The following is a 16,095-nucleotide window of genomic DNA, read 5'->3' as shown; positions in this document are numbered from 1 at the left end:
CAGCAGTGAATCAGTGCTCAGAGAACACCCACTGAAATAAACCTCCTTCACCAACAAGAATTCATCTTCTGGAATGCAACATCAGAGGGAAGAGGCGGAGGGACTAGTTGTTGGTCATTTTTCCCATCTCCTGTGAAGCTAAAATCTAATTTCTGGTGCCCTCAAGGCACAGCAAAAAGTCTTTTTAAATTAAAATCTTATTGACTTTCTTTTATCATGGTTGCTTTATCTAGTTTAATATGTTTAATTATTTGTTGGTGAAATTCAAATTTTGAGGTAAATTTATCATATCAAGTGCAAGTTTAAAAATTTAATATATAGGAGAGACTGAGGGCGTTTATATCTCTAATATGTCACTAATGGAATAAAAATAACTAATTTATTCCAAGTCACTTTCAGGGCCGAATTTGGATCAGACATGCTGGTAAATGGGGTTTTTGTATGAAGCTCATTTATTAGAGATTTCCACGTAATATCTATTCTTGTAGTTTTACAGGATTGTGATTCTATTAGTGCTTACTTTTGTTGTAAAATATTCAGGACATCAAAGAAGAATAAACCAATAGCCAATAGCCATCTCTTGTGTGCAAGAAGAAGAAAGATTGTTTTGGGAATCTTTATCCAATTTGATCGATTAGCGGCTGGTAGGGGAAGTTTTCAGGTTACCAATCCTGGAATCCTTAAGATATATAAAAATCTGCATTGCTCTCAAAATTTTCACAGAGTACCCTTCAAGCCCTGCTTTTCACATCAATTGCAGAATCACAGATTTGGCTTAAATCTACAATATGAACTCCATCTTATTGAATTCAATAATCTAGAATCAACTTTGGCTGTTTAGTGTTGCCTTATCTACATATGTAATTGTGAGCACATCTTCATCAAAAGAGAATGATGCACTTTCTTGGAGGAAGAAATGCTAAGATGCTCTGTGCCAGAATAGCTTTTTGTTGAGACCCTGCTTTCACATGCAAGAGCAATATTGCCACGCGTTAAATCATGGCTTTGATTTTTAATTCCCTTGAATTTCTTCCTTTCCTCAAGTCAATCAAGGACATCTTAAACACGTCCTTCACATACAACATGAACAGAATAAAGAGGAAAGGATAGTAGCTCTCTGGCAACTTAGATCAATTCCCAAAAGGAGAATCCACTACAGAAAAATCAAACTATTTGGGAGTGCATTTTCCTCCATTTGTTGTTTAATTACATAATGAAGGGGAGCAAAAAAAAATAAAGGATTCTCATTAGGAAAGTGCTATTTTTATTTAGGAAAACAACTTGAGGTTTACTTACTGTGTAAAACGTAAAGCCCCATTCCTCAGCCACCTTAGGGAACTTTGGGAATGGGCTAGGGTGAGACAAATTTAAAAAGCCAAAACATCTTATCTAATAAAATTGGAGGAGTTGTTGTCATCCTGGAACAATCTAAAAATGACAAGGTGAAAGTATTGATAATTAAAAGGAGAAAGAGGATGGCCAGCCCTGTGCCCTAGTGTTTCAGTTCAGCATGCTCTGCTTTGGCAGCCCGGGTTTGACTCCCAGGCGTGGACCTATGTCACTGGTTGGCGGCCATGCTGTGGCAGCGACCCACAACTGAAACAGAGGAAGATTGGCACAGATGTTAACTCAGCAGCAATCTTCCTCAGGAAAAAGAAATAAGGAGAAAGAGGGACAGAAGGGTTTAGCAATATGACAGGAGGAAAGGGATACTGAGGAGCAAAGTCAATCAGTGCAACGTTTCTTGTGATCAGAATGGCCGTGGGACTTAAAAGAAAGAAACACATAATTCTAGGTTTTAAATAAACTTCTTTGCTGTTCTGTAACTTCCCCTCTGTTACCCATGAATCTTCCATATACTATGCACACTTGTCTCTGAGAGAGAGGGTTTTTGGGTAAATCAAGGAAAAGTCGTTAAGTTTAGGGTTAACAGATAAAAGATAGAATAGCAAGTTAAATTTGAATTTCTCAAATTTAAATTTAACTGGATATCTTTTTTAAAAAATTACTAAATCTTGCAACTATAGTTTGGTACATGTCTAGATCAATATAAGGTGGAAAAAATGGAATAGCTACAAGAAACAAAACATAGGTAAGCCAGAGAGTTCAATGTAAGCAAGAAAGTATGGTAAGAGGTAATTAGGAGATATGTAAGCTCTCTGAGGTATGGGGGGTGAGATGAAACCTTTGTTTTCCTCTGTGAGTCTACAGATTTGTGTGTGTGTGTGTGAGGAAGATTGGCCCTGAGCTAACATCTGTGTCAATCTTCCTCTATTTTATGTGGGATGCCGACAAAGCATGGCTTGACAAATGGTGCTAGGTCTATGCCCAGGGCCCGAACCCGCGAAGCCCTGGCCATGGAAGCAGAGTGCACAAACATAACCACTACACCACTGGGCCAGTTCCAACCCTATAAGATTTTTAATTAAATATTCAAGGGAAAGGTAACTCCATAGGGCTAAAGAACTTGAGGATACCTAGCTGGCAGAAATCTATGTTATAATTCATTCAATTTTGTATATATTACTAACTTACAGGCCTACCTCTCACACTAGGGGGAATTCTCAGAGGGTTGAGGTTTCCACAGCTGCAAGGAAAGCCATATGTGGTTGTGACATGAACAGCGGTTGAGGCAATTCACATAACTGCCATTTCCCCTACACTTCTTATTCTGAACAAAGCCAGAGTCCTGCAGCCAGAACAGAGATATCTGTGGTCTCCTGAGGCAATGAGAGAGGTTCAGTATTGTTTCTGGAGAGGAGTCCAGTAGCTGATGACAGTGGTGTGTCTGCCAAGAATGTGCTGAGCACAATGAGGTACCAGTCGTGTTGCATCGAGGGTAGTTTTCTTCTTTTCCTTTGCATAATCATCTACAAATAAGTGTGCACGTGTGTTACTTGTTTCAACATCTGGCTGTCGATTCAGTTTTTTCCCCTAAGGTTGCTTTTACTTATTTTCTCTCCAAACCTTTTGTTATTCTGTTTACTCCTTTTGCCCTGTTTTAAGTTTGGAAATTATGTCAATGATGTAGTTCGAAATTATTTAGTTTATCAATCAAAAAGCTTTATTACCATCCTTTATTCTATCTATCATGTGTATAATTTAGCTGAGGCCCAAACTTGACATAATGTATTGCAAGGCTTCTGGAAAAAGACACATTGCTTAGCTAGTAAGTGAGTCTAGCCACCTGCTCAGTATACCTTCCTTGATTCAGCTGTTTTCCTCATATAAGGACGTCCTTATTTTGTGCTGGAATGACATAGTATTTAACAATTGGCGAAAGTCCTAAGATGGTTTACTTGTGGATGAAAGATTTAGTGTGCAATATGATCATTGCTGAGATAGAGACATGCTCTCATTTCTATAAATGAGAGAGGGATACTAAACTCAGACTGGACAAGGTAGTGTAAAGAAACTTCCCCAGAGGAGAGAATGTCTGTGCCAAATGATGAAACTACATTTAGGAGTAATGAGGCAAAAAGAAATAAAGAAAGAAAGGTGAGGGACTTTCCGGTAGAGTGGACAGCACAAATAAAGGAGCAGATAGGAGAATGGAAAAACATGGGTTATTAAGTGAACTGCTAATTTGGTATGACAGTAGTAGAGGATGTGAAGGGGAAGATGGGTAAAGGTGTAGCAGATGTAAATAATAGCTATATAGAAGTAGTACTGACTGAAGAAGTAAGGGCTAGAAGTAAGGGATAGAAAAAACTGACGAGGTATCAAAGTCTGCACCAAGAAATTAGAGCCCAACTTTCTTTTCCTGCAATTGCTATGGCTATATAAAGGTAGCTATTTGGGCACAGTAAAGCCAGAAACAATGAGGACAGTTCATTTGGCTATTCTAGACCAAAAAATAAACAAAAATATTTACCCTTTCCCTCTCAGTAGCAAGATTAGTTTTGTTTTGAAAAATCTGAATTTCTGTGACAGCTCTGTAGTGTTCTATGTTTTTGACTGACCACATTAAAGTTACATTTCACACATGCAAATGAAAAAAAGCATCTATCTTGAATCTACAGTGAGAAGGACTCCTCCCCATCACAGGCCTGCTGTGCATCACAGGTGACCGGCAAGGCGTGGCATGCATCAGAGGTCATGGCGTTTAAAAACATCAGCTAAACGTCTCTTGTCGCCTACACATTCCAAATTCAAATGGTCCAATCTATGGCCTAGTAATCAGTACTTAAAAATTCATCAGTTAAATTAACAATGTTAAGTGGAAAAGCTTCTTGGAACTATTTCAACTTGTGTTGATTTGAAAGAGCCTGACATATGATGTTGATTAAGATGATATCAACTTAACAAGTCTTGCCACATACAAAGTTCTCCATTGCATGAAAATCTTTGAGCCACAACATATCAGAGACTAATTATGAAAATTGACTTTTCAATTTGCTTCTCACTATAATTATTCAACTATTGTACATTATTCGCTTGGAGTAATTTCTTCTATGTAAAAGGGGCTTTTTCTTATCACCAGCAAAAGGCAGTGCAATAGTCTCAAGTAGTCAGGGAATTGTGACCAGTCGAGGAGTCTTTTTTATATCTTTTTTATATTCATTTCAGTATAGAGATTTCTGGGTGAGAAGAGGGAGTGTTTCTAAATAATTTATTCATAGAAATTATTATATATAATAAGATATAAGCCTCAAAGTCCAGTCATTCAATACAGATGAGAGTAAAAAAAAAAAAAGACCACAATTAAAAAATGTCAGGAAGAAAGGAGCTATTGCAATTACCCCATCCACTCTTTCACTGATGCAGCATCCAGGATCCACAAAATCCTACAACAGCCCTGCAAAGGAAGATGCGAACATCCCCTTCTCCACATGATAGAGTTGAATGTCAAAGAGTTTAATTTATTCAAAATTTTACTGAGAAGTTGCAGATTTGGGCTTCAAATCTAAATCTGTCTCATCCAGACACCCATGTTCTTTCCATGACATCTGATTGCTGGCCAACTGCATACCCACTTCCTCTACCATTGGTCCAGGCCTCAGGATGAAATGAGACATTTGGTCAAATGCCCTATTGAAACAGCATTTCCCTATTTAACAACCTCATAATGTTATCAAAAAGGAAATGTGGCTAGTTTAGATGAATTGTTCTGAGTTAGCTCAGGCTGAGTTTTAGTGATCATCACTTTCTCCAAAGGCTTTCTAAACATGAAAATAATCTGTAATTATTATTATTATATAAAAGAATATAGCTCCTTTTATATCGAAGGCACTGTTTTAAGCCTTTTATATTAATTCCTTTAACCTTCACAACAACCCTAAGACATAGGTATTATTTTGATCATTTTACAGATGGGGAAACTGAGGCACTGATAGGATGAGTAACATGCCCAGGGACGCACAACAAGAGCGTGGCGGGGCAGGTGGTGATTAGCACCCAGACAGTCTATAGAATCCATGCTCTTAACTGCTATGTTACACTGCTACACTTAACCATATGTTGAATACTTCATTCTGAAATCTTGCCATGAACTGCTTATTGATCTCTGTTTTACAGATGCCATCATTTTTCCCTTTTTAATAAATGGAACAGTGTTTGCTCATTCCCAGTCTCTTGGTTATTCTCTAATTTTCTACAGCTTCTCAAGGTTAAAATTGGTTATTTCCACCTCTATAATTTATCTGTATACATAGAGCATTTAGTTCCTTTAAAGAGTTTGGATATTCACTCAGAAATTCCTTACTTGAACTTCAATTCCCTTTTATCCATGTTGCTTCACTCTATCCAGTTGTAATATTATTCTCTTTAACGTAAAAGCAGCTAAGGAGTTGGGCAATTCTGCTCTTTTATTCCTCTCTCTATATATGCCTTTATCACATACAGGGAATCACTCCTTTGCTGGCTGGCTGTGTATTGCAGTTAGATCAAGATTTTGTAGCTATGAGAAATAAAAGCATGGGTTTCTACGGGATTCAGGCAGTATTATGGTCAGGGATCCAGGGATGTCTGAATCCTGCTCTGCCAGGCACCTTCCTCCCTGTGGGGAAACACACACACACACACACACACACGCAAACACACACAGAATGATAGTAAATGAACAACAGGGCACTGCCTCATCATTAACTTCACAAGTGCCTGCCTCTCTTGTACAGGACTCCTTAGCCAAGCTTTACTGGAGCAGGCAGCCCAAACCTCCATGAGGGCTTCAAACGCCTATAAGGTCAAACCCCAAATCTGTGCTCTTCTCTCTCTCTGATTGCCACGTAGAACAAGAGACAGAAATAATGTTGATTTAGCAAATCATAAAAATGTTTCCTGCATAATGACTGTCCTAGTAAACAAGGAAAGAAACAGGAATGCAGATGTGGTGAATGGAACAAAAATTTCCTCCCCCATAGAAGATTTTTTGCATGAGCTAGTTGAACCATTTCCTAAATGGTCTCCATGACTCTTAAATCCATTCTTCACGCAAATACCAGAAATATTTTTCTAGAGCACATCAGACTCTGTAACTCCCCTTTGGTAGACACTTCCAGGGCACTCTATCCAGTCAACAGTTTTGTGGATATGAGAGAGCATAGTTGCAGCAACAGTGGTGACACAAGCATCTCCTTGACCTCTGGATGGCAGGTATGATAGTGTAACCTTGAAATCAATATCCCCTCCACTTCTGTTCTTTGTATTTTTACTATAAATTTTAAGTATGTATTTTCTTCTATTAAATGTATTCCTGTTTTAAATATCTAGAATGGTCTCTGTTCTCTGTACTGACTTATAACACACATACAGAGAAACATATACATATGTATATAAAAGAAATAAGAAACTAAGGAAAAGAACTTAAAAGGGAAGCTAAAGTCTCCCGCCGCAAACCTCTCTATTCTTAGACCCACTCCAGAAGCAATCTCTGTTGGATATTTGTGCTTAGTTCTTATGCTTACCTCCATAGCACTAAACAATATCTCTATATTACTATTTCCTGACTTATCAGCTTGAGAAAATGAGACCTACATTCACTTACATCCCTTGAACATTTTTATCCCATCCTCCTCCAAAATGTTTGTAGTTTTACTGTATTGGTAAGCTTTCTAACCTTAGGTCATATGCATAAGCCTCTATTTCTTGTTCCACCATCTTTAAAAGTAGTTCTTGATGCTCCATTATGTAAAACTGTGATATGATTGTCTTCCACTCTTCTCTCCACCTTTTCTCCTTTTTCTCATGGCCTCATTTCTATCAGCGAGCATCCCTGCTGCTGTAGAATCAACATCTAATATCTCTAGAGAAGAGCATTCCTATCATTTGTTTAAAAGTACATTCAGGAGTGTCTCTTACTCTGTCACTCATCACCCTACATGGGCGGGCGTGTTGACACTGAAGGCAATTCTCAAAGTTATTCCATAAACAATTTTAAATAATGCCCCCGTTTTCAGCACTGCTAATAAATCCTGTTACCTGTACCCACCAACTCTAAGACCAGACCTAGTAAACCGATTGGCAGTCACTGCAATCTTCCCCTAGGCTGTTTCTTTTTCCATTTGACTTTATTTGCCAGTATCTTTCTATTTTCAATCTGCTAGAAATTTGTTGAAATTCCTTAATCACTAGAGGTCCCCTTCACATTGCCTTCCCTTTTGTCAATTTATTCCTGTTTCATTTATATATCAACTCAATAACATTGCATAACAACAAAACAAAAAACCTCAGTGGCTTGCAATCACTCACATTTATTTAGCTTATTTTTCTCTGGCATTCACTTGATCTGAGGTAGACTCAGTTGATCTTAACTGGGCTGTCTTATGCATCTGTAGTATGCCTCAGGTGCACTAGGTGTTAAGCTTGACTAGGCTCCCTTCACATGTCTAGGATTAGACTGCCTGCTAGCTGGGGCAATTCTGCTTTGTTTTATGTGTCTCTTACATCTCTCCAGAAGGCCAGCCCAGACACGTTCTCTTAGCAAAGGCAGAGGTACAAGAGCAAGCATACTCAATTGTGTATGCACTTTTCAAGCCTCTACTTGTGTCACATTTACTGATATCCCATTTGCCAAAACAAATCACACTGTGGCTAATCCTAGAGTCTGAGCAAGAAGTCGCTACAAAGTTACATGGAAAAGGATGAAGAATTAAGACCATTAATGAAATCAATCTACCGCATTTTCTTTTTGCATTCTTTACACTCATATTAATAGTGTCTCTGGAGAGAAGGAAGGCAGATGTGAACGCTCAGTGCACCAAATTGAACTGGAAGCCTTTGTACTCTTTCAATTCCCATGCTGTTACTCATCCTGTTTCCTAAATCTGGAATGACCCTCTCTCTTCCTTCATGTATTAATATCCTAACCATCTTTCAAAGCCCAGATCAAATGCCATCACTTCGTGGAAGGCTTTTGTAAATCACATGAATTGTTTTTGCCTATTTATCGACCATCCCCCATTGTTGTAACAATAGAACTGCAGTTTCCTTCTGAAGGACTGATATTTCACATCATTTTTTAGAGTTTCCCATGAGACAGAATCCATTATTCAACTCAAGGATCTGGCCAATTGGCATACCCCATACCTTGGTGATGGTGATTGGTTAGAATGTAGGAACACGGATCAAACTGGCCCAAGTCAAAGATAATACTGAGATTTAGGCTGAAATAGCAGGAAAGAGGCTGATGCATTTCACAGGAATTGCCAAGCTGCTTGGATATAACCCTAAAGCTTATGGTGATCATCTTTCTCACACCATGGGTATAGCAATCAATAAGTAAAAGCAACAGTAAGGAAAATAGAGCCAAGTGATGGAAATAGAGAGATTCCTGAAGACATGATCTGAATATCTTGATCTAGACATAGCTGATATTTTTTCATTTATCTTTAGTACTTTTCAAAATCCCTGAATATTTCAGTTACTTTAACAGATAACTTTCATCTTAACTTAGGCCCATCACTCATAACCAAACAAGTTCTGACTATTTCTCCAAAAACCCATCCCCCTGCCTCTGCTTTACTTTGGTTATTAAGTGCATATTTCTCTTTTGTTTTTCTTCTTTTGAGCAAGATTAGCCGTGAGCTAACATCTTCCAGCAATCCTCTTCTTTTTGCTGAGGAAGACTGGCCCTGAGCTAACATCCATGCCCATCTTCCTCTACTTTATATGGGGGATGCCTGCCACAGCATGGCTTGCCGAGTGGTGCATAGATCTGCACCCGAGATCTGAACTGGCGAGCTCCAGGCCGCTGAAGCGGAACATTTGGACTTAACCACTGTGCCACCAGGCTGGCCCAAGTGCATATTTTTGAGCCTTATTCCCTTCCCTCCATTCTCTACTTTGGAGATTCTTAGTGGAGGCACACATCCAACGGAGTGGTACAGAATCACCAGAGGTAAGAGCTTTTTCTAACTACTTCTCCCTGCTCTGAAAATTTGGTTGTGCCTTGCAGTTGCTAATTAATTCTACAGTGAACTACTAGTTAAATGAGTTTGTTGGGTCCCTCAGGTGTTTTGTGATAGAGGTAGGCAGAAAGTTCAAGAAGCACTAACAATTATATATTTCACATCTTGTGTCATAATGTGCTGTTTGTAAATTAATATTTATTTCTATGCTTGATAAATATTTGTCTTTTGTGCTACACTGTAAGCTTTATGATGGCAGTGCCTAGGTATGTTATATTCATCAATTTATCTTCAGGTCCTAAGACAGTGTCTGGTATATTCGGGACTCAGGAGATATTTTTCGTATGAATAAATGCTAAAAATAGATGGTGTGTTTTATTTACTTCTATACCACCACAGCAATTAACTCATAAGTATTTGCTAAAGTAAAATAAAAGTAAATAGCATAATCGCTTCCAAGTCATGAGTTTATTGTTTCTCATTCCACTACCATCACTTCATCCTCCTCTTCATCCTCATCTTCTTTCTACGAAGACCTTTCTATTCATACTTAACACTTCAATGGATTCAGAGATTCTTGGAGTTAGCCTTCCTAGAGTTTTTCCATGTTTGTCCTTTGTTGTGTGCTCCTTCTTGTATTTGTTGCATAAGTCTCTTTTAAATTAGAGATCTTCCTGTGAAGCTTCATTTGCTTTGTTTAATGCCTTCTCTTTTGCTTTTACATTGTTTATGGTTTGGATAGCCCAAACTGCATTTTTCCAGCCTACTTCTCTTACTATACAGCTTTATTTATTCCCTTTTAGAGTTTCAGGCCATTGAATTATAAGTACATTTTCTATGACCTTTCTGACCTGAAAGTCAAGGGTAAACACTACCTGCACCCTGTCTTCACACCACCGTCTTTAGGAGAAAAGAGGGAACCCCAGAGCTACTAATCTCAGGATTAAACCATCTTGCCCCTGGTTTCCTCATATTGTTTATTTAAGTATAAGCCCTGAATCCTTGTGTACTACAGAGAAAACTGTCCTTCCTCTAGCCTCCAAATTTCCATTGAAAGGAGTCAAATTTCTTCCTGTATGCTCCTAGTAAGACACTCACCCCTCCTCCACTCCCACCATTCTGCCTTTCGACAATCAGGACTAATCTTACTATATTTTTCATTTATTTATGTCAGTTATGATAAGCAGCCAGATATCCTGGGGCATTCTTCATCCACCGGATTCTAATCCTTACATTTCTCAGTAAATCCCCTTTTCTGACTCCATTGCTTCCTCCTTTGAACTCTTGAAGACATACTACTGTGCCTCTTGAACCTCATGGTACAGTGTCAGCAAAAATTCCCCCATGTCTTTAACCTTCTCTCTGTAAGTTTCCTTAAGCTTCTTACTCTAAAGCAAAGCTGGCTCTCCCCTAAGGACACCTCACCCCATACAGTCTTCTTTCTCTACAGTGACTGTGTTGTCTCTCACACTCCTTATACCTTTACGTCATAAAGTCAATCCCTTCTTGCCATTTCCAGACCGTTATCCTTTTCACTTATCTAAAACCTCTGAACTTTTACTTTCAACTCCTCATACTATTCCATCTGTGCCCTTCCTTGTAACAGAAACCTGCTGATATCCTAGGTCACTTTCCTTTATTCTTAGAAGAGATTAGTTCTTGGCTTTTGGGCATTTTCTCCAACACTACTTCTGTCACAGTTATCACTTATTTCATTACACACATAGAGGATAAGCCTAATAAACTGTATACAATTTATTGACGTTCTCTCCTCATCTACTCAACCCTGTTTTAGCCACTTACTTCCATGATTATGTTGTATATATTGTCATTATCAATCAATATAACACCTCCATAATACCAGTTTCAAGCACCCTGCTTTCTAACCAACACTTTCCAAATATCAAGACTACTGTCCATATTTCAGCTCCCTGACTTGAATGATCCTTCCACTCATCAATATGTCTAACCTACTGATACTAACATCTTTTCACTGCCTTCATCTTTTTGATGTCTTCACATTCCTCCTTGCCCACCTTTAAATTCCATGGCCCATCCTTATGATCATGTTCTTACACAGTCTTACAAGTTCCTTAGTCTTCTTTTGCTTTATTTTTTTCTCATTGGAAAATTTGGTAAGCCAGATCACCACCTACTTTCTATCTAAACATTTACAGGAAAATGTGCCTGTGGAAAAACATGATTATGCTGATTTTTCTCACTTTAAATTTGTGAATACTCACCTCAAAGGGGTCCTTAACATTGACTTACAACCATATCACACTTTTTAGTCCATCTTATCTCCACTCTCCTAAACAATCCTTTAATGCCTTCTTGTCTCTCTCTTCAAAATTCAAACACGTGCATTTCTATCCTCATACTCAACTAATGGCCTTGCTTACTTCTTTCCTGAGGAAATTAAATTAGTCAGAAGAGGACTTCCACAATCCCAAATCAAATCTACCCACTAAGTTGCCTCCGAGCACATATATTTTGCTGTCTGTCTTATCAATGTAGATAAAATATTTGTGCTTATTTTTAAGCCAGTCCCTGCATTTGTGCACTAGATCTTATCATCTCTCCCCTAAGTCAGGCTACTCTTCCAGTAAACCCCTCTCTTTTCCCCCGCCTTATTAATTTTCCGTACTTATCATATTTTCCCCATCAGAAAACAAACACACTGTTACTTTTCACATCTTAGAAAAAATTTGTCCTTGACCCTTGTCTCCCTCCAAATATCCTGACAATTTTCTGGCCCATCACTATCTGTGATTCCTCTTACCTCATTCTCTTTTAAACTCTTTCTAGTCAGGTTTTCAGCTTCAGCAATTCACCAAAAAAGCTCTTTCCAAAATCACTAATGATGTTCATGTTGCTAAACTCCAGTGGTCAAATCTCTTATCAATTTACTTGACCCGTCAGCAGCATTTGTTAACGTTGATAACTTTCGGCTCTGCAAAACACTTTTTCTTCATTGGGTTTTTAGAGCCCAGACACTTGCTTTTCTTTCTATCTCTGTAAGCACTCCTTCTCAATCTCTATCTTCTTTCATCCTCATGTTCCTGTTCTCTTAATGTTAGAATGTCCCAGGGCTTATCTCTTGAAATTCTTTTATCTACTTTGACTTCCTTGATGATTTCATAAAATTTCATGACCACAAATTAAGTTTTCTATACTGGAAAAATCCAAATGTACATTGCCAACCCAGGTCTCTTGCCTGAAATCCAGACTGTTATACCCAATTACGTAATTGTCATCTGTGCTATCTAATACTCACCATAAACTTAACATTTCTAAATAAAGTTCCTGATATTCACCCCAAACCAGCCCCTGAAATTCTCTCCCAACTCAGTCGATGGTAACTTCAACTTTACATTTGAACAGGCCAATTCTTGGAGTTATTTCCTTTTCTCACATCCCTTTATTGAATCCATGAGCAAAATCTGTTAGTTTTACTTTAAAATATATCCAGAGTTGAACCAGTTATGAATACCTTCACCACTATCATTCTGCTCCACGTCACTGTGATCTCTTATTTTTATTTTTTCAATAGCTACCTAAACGGGGTTCACTCCATCCTCACTCCCCTATAATATATCCTCAGCATATCAGCCAGCGTAATCTTGTTAAAAATATAAATCAGATCACATCATCTCTCTGCTCTAATACCTCAGTAATTCCCCATCTCACTCAGAATAAAAACCAACTCTTTAAAATGGCCTCAAGACTCAACATGATCTAATCCACCTTTCTTGTTTGCCTTTATCATCTAACCAGTTTTCTCTATGCTCATTGCACTGTTTACTTGCTTTCTCTTCTTCAAACATACCAGGCTTACTTCCACCACAAGGCCTTTGAACATGTTCTTGCTTCTTCCCAAAATGCTCTTTTTCCAGATGTCCCCATTACTTCCTCCTTTACGTTCTCCATTAGGTCTTTGTTCAAATGTTACTTTGTCTGTTAGGCCTTTCTTGATTGCCATTTTAATAATTGCAGTCCCCAATCTGGCATTCCTTATCCCTCTTTTCCAATCTTATTTTTCTCCATGGTACTTGCCACCATTTTACCAGCTAAACAATTTAATTACTTGTGATTTTTCTTGTTACTCCAATTACAACATAAGTGCCAATAGGGTAGGGATTCTTCTTTTTTTATTCACTAATATGTCCCCAGCACATAGAACATTGCCTATCATAGAGTAATTGCCCAATAAAAATTTCTAGAATGTATGCATAAATCCAGTTATATCTGATTGCCATCCTTCCTTTAATGTCATACAATATAATAACACTTTACTTTTTTTTGTTATTTCCAAAAATCTAAGCTGTACTTCTCTGTTGGTCAGAATTCAGACTCAAGTGGTGGACTTCCTCTTACTGTCTTCTGCACAAGTTAAGTCAATAATTCATTATCTGACCCTCTCTTAGCTGATAAATGTTTCAGCAGATATCACTCATCATTAGTGTATTATATTTCACAGAATATTTTGACATCTGCGCCCATAAAGAAAGCTCAATTTTTGTGTCCTTGAACACCGAAATCAGTTCTGCTTTTTATTTTGTCCTTACTGAAACTATGCCCACCAGGTTTCCCTCTCAACTGTGTAGAATTCTAAATACAAATGAGTACTTCCCTAACTCTTTCTCTCAGAAAACTTTTTCTTTACTCCAACCACAAATCATATCATCAAACAATAGTGACATCTATCAATCACATTTACCTTCTTATGATAACAATATCACATGTTTACCGGCCTTTTACTACCTTGATTTTTTGGCGTTATGTAAACCAACTAGATATTTTACTCTGAAAAACATTATTTTGACTTCTGGATTTAATGCTTTTGTAAAGTTTGTAAGTTAAACAAAAGAATAAAAATGTAATGATTCCCAAAAGGTATCAGAAAATTATAGGATCATTAGATTATCAGCTATTTGTCTGACTCGCTCTAAGTCTCGTTATAGCATCATTATACTTTCTCTGAGTCTCATGGTAGTACTGGATTCTGTCTCATCACCTAGTTCCCATACTTCACAAAATAGTAAAAGAGCAAGACTTATAGTTCAAAGTGGTTGATTGAGTGCATACTTTTACCTTTCCCCTCCCCCAAGTCCCACTGAAGCCACAAAACTGATATAAGAAACATTTATTAAAAAACCCTTCCTCTCACACACACCACTCTATCCCTAACACCTGGAACAATGTCTGTCACATAGTAGTGGATCAATAAATATCTGTTGAATAAATGAATATATAAGAAAAAAAATGTCCACGATAAAACTAACCAATAGAAAGGAAATTAACAGTCCATATTTTGCATAATTTATGGAAAAAAGAAAGCACATAGGATCACCTGAACAAAGAAAATAGACTGGAGTATACTAAAAATGGCACATATGCTGGGAAAATTTTCTAGAGTAGGTTTTTAAAAAAAATTTTCAATAATAACTCAGAAAAATACCAAATTTAGAGGTAACTAGCCTTGAAAGCTGATGTTGGCCATAGGAGTTAGAACAGAGAACCTAAATTAAAAGAACTGCATGACCAACAATTGTAACGCTGATTAGTAAGATTACTGCATGAGAACTGTCAAAAGATTATAAACAATAAGAATAAGGAGTAAAGACTGGCCCTGCCAAACAAAAAACACACTATAAAACTATAGTAACTAAAACAATACAGAATTTCCAAGTCATCAAAAGTTCTTATGTACTGAATTTCTTCTCCAAACATCTTTCAATCTCCTTGACTGAAATCTTGCTATCTTCTCAGAACATTATTTTTGCTCAGTCCTTTCACAATTCGTGTATTGTTCTTACTCTATATATCTCTAATTTAGAAAGTTAAGTTAATACCTTGCTTGTTGCCCTTTCTGACTTATAGATGACTCCTTTAAAGCTTCGTTAAAAACCCCATTGATTAGAGCCTATGCCATTTGACTATATCACCTTCTCCATACCATGATTATTATTTATGAACCTCCCAGTCATTTTCCCTAACTAATCAAAGACTATTTCTCTCCATCTTAATTTCTACCAACTTTTGGCTTTCTTTATTCACCATGAATACAAATTCCTAAGATTCAGGCTTCTAGGCTCTTAGATCTCACTGGGAGCTCCAGTGCATCACAACTTCTACTCATCACTCCTTCTATATATGCCTTCAGTTTTCTGTTTCTACATGTCAATAATGTTCTCACCAATACTCTAAATTAAAGGGCCACTTCACTCTTTAAATACATGCATATATTTAAAAAAAATCCCTGAAAGGACCTAATTATGTGCTTTCTCTGTGACCTAACCTACAAAGCTCAATACTACTGGATAAAACCCAACAAAATGGCAGATTGATTCCACTATAAGTTCAAAAGCACAGACGTTGAAAAACTCAAAACAGTAATAGCAATCCTATTTCATTTTTGAACTCAAGCTCCCTTTACCCACAGCAACTACAAGGAAACTTTACTCATCAACATTCAGTGTTGTCCCTCCCCTCTGACTCCCTACATGTCCTGCTTGTAACTTCACAAAGAAACAGAGAGAGAGAGAGAGAGAACAGGAATACTTTGTCCTGTTTGCATATTTGCGGCCACACTCGATTTGAACGTTGTATCTAATCTCTACATCTTTTCTTAGAAAACTGATGCTATAGGTTTCCCCTCTCTCGTATCTGTATTTAGCCATTACCTCCCTGTCAATTATTACTATTTTTAAGATTTTTTTTTCCTTTTTCTCCTCAAAGCCCCCCA

Source organism: Equus quagga, chromosome 10 (assembly GCF_021613505.1).
Source record: "Equus quagga isolate Etosha38 chromosome 10, UCLA_HA_Equagga_1.0, whole genome shotgun sequence".
Classification (NCBI taxonomy): Eukaryota; Metazoa; Chordata; class Mammalia; order Perissodactyla; family Equidae; genus Equus; species Equus quagga.
The sequence above is the reverse complement of the archived record's forward strand: the minus strand, read 5'-3'. Positions refer to the sequence as shown.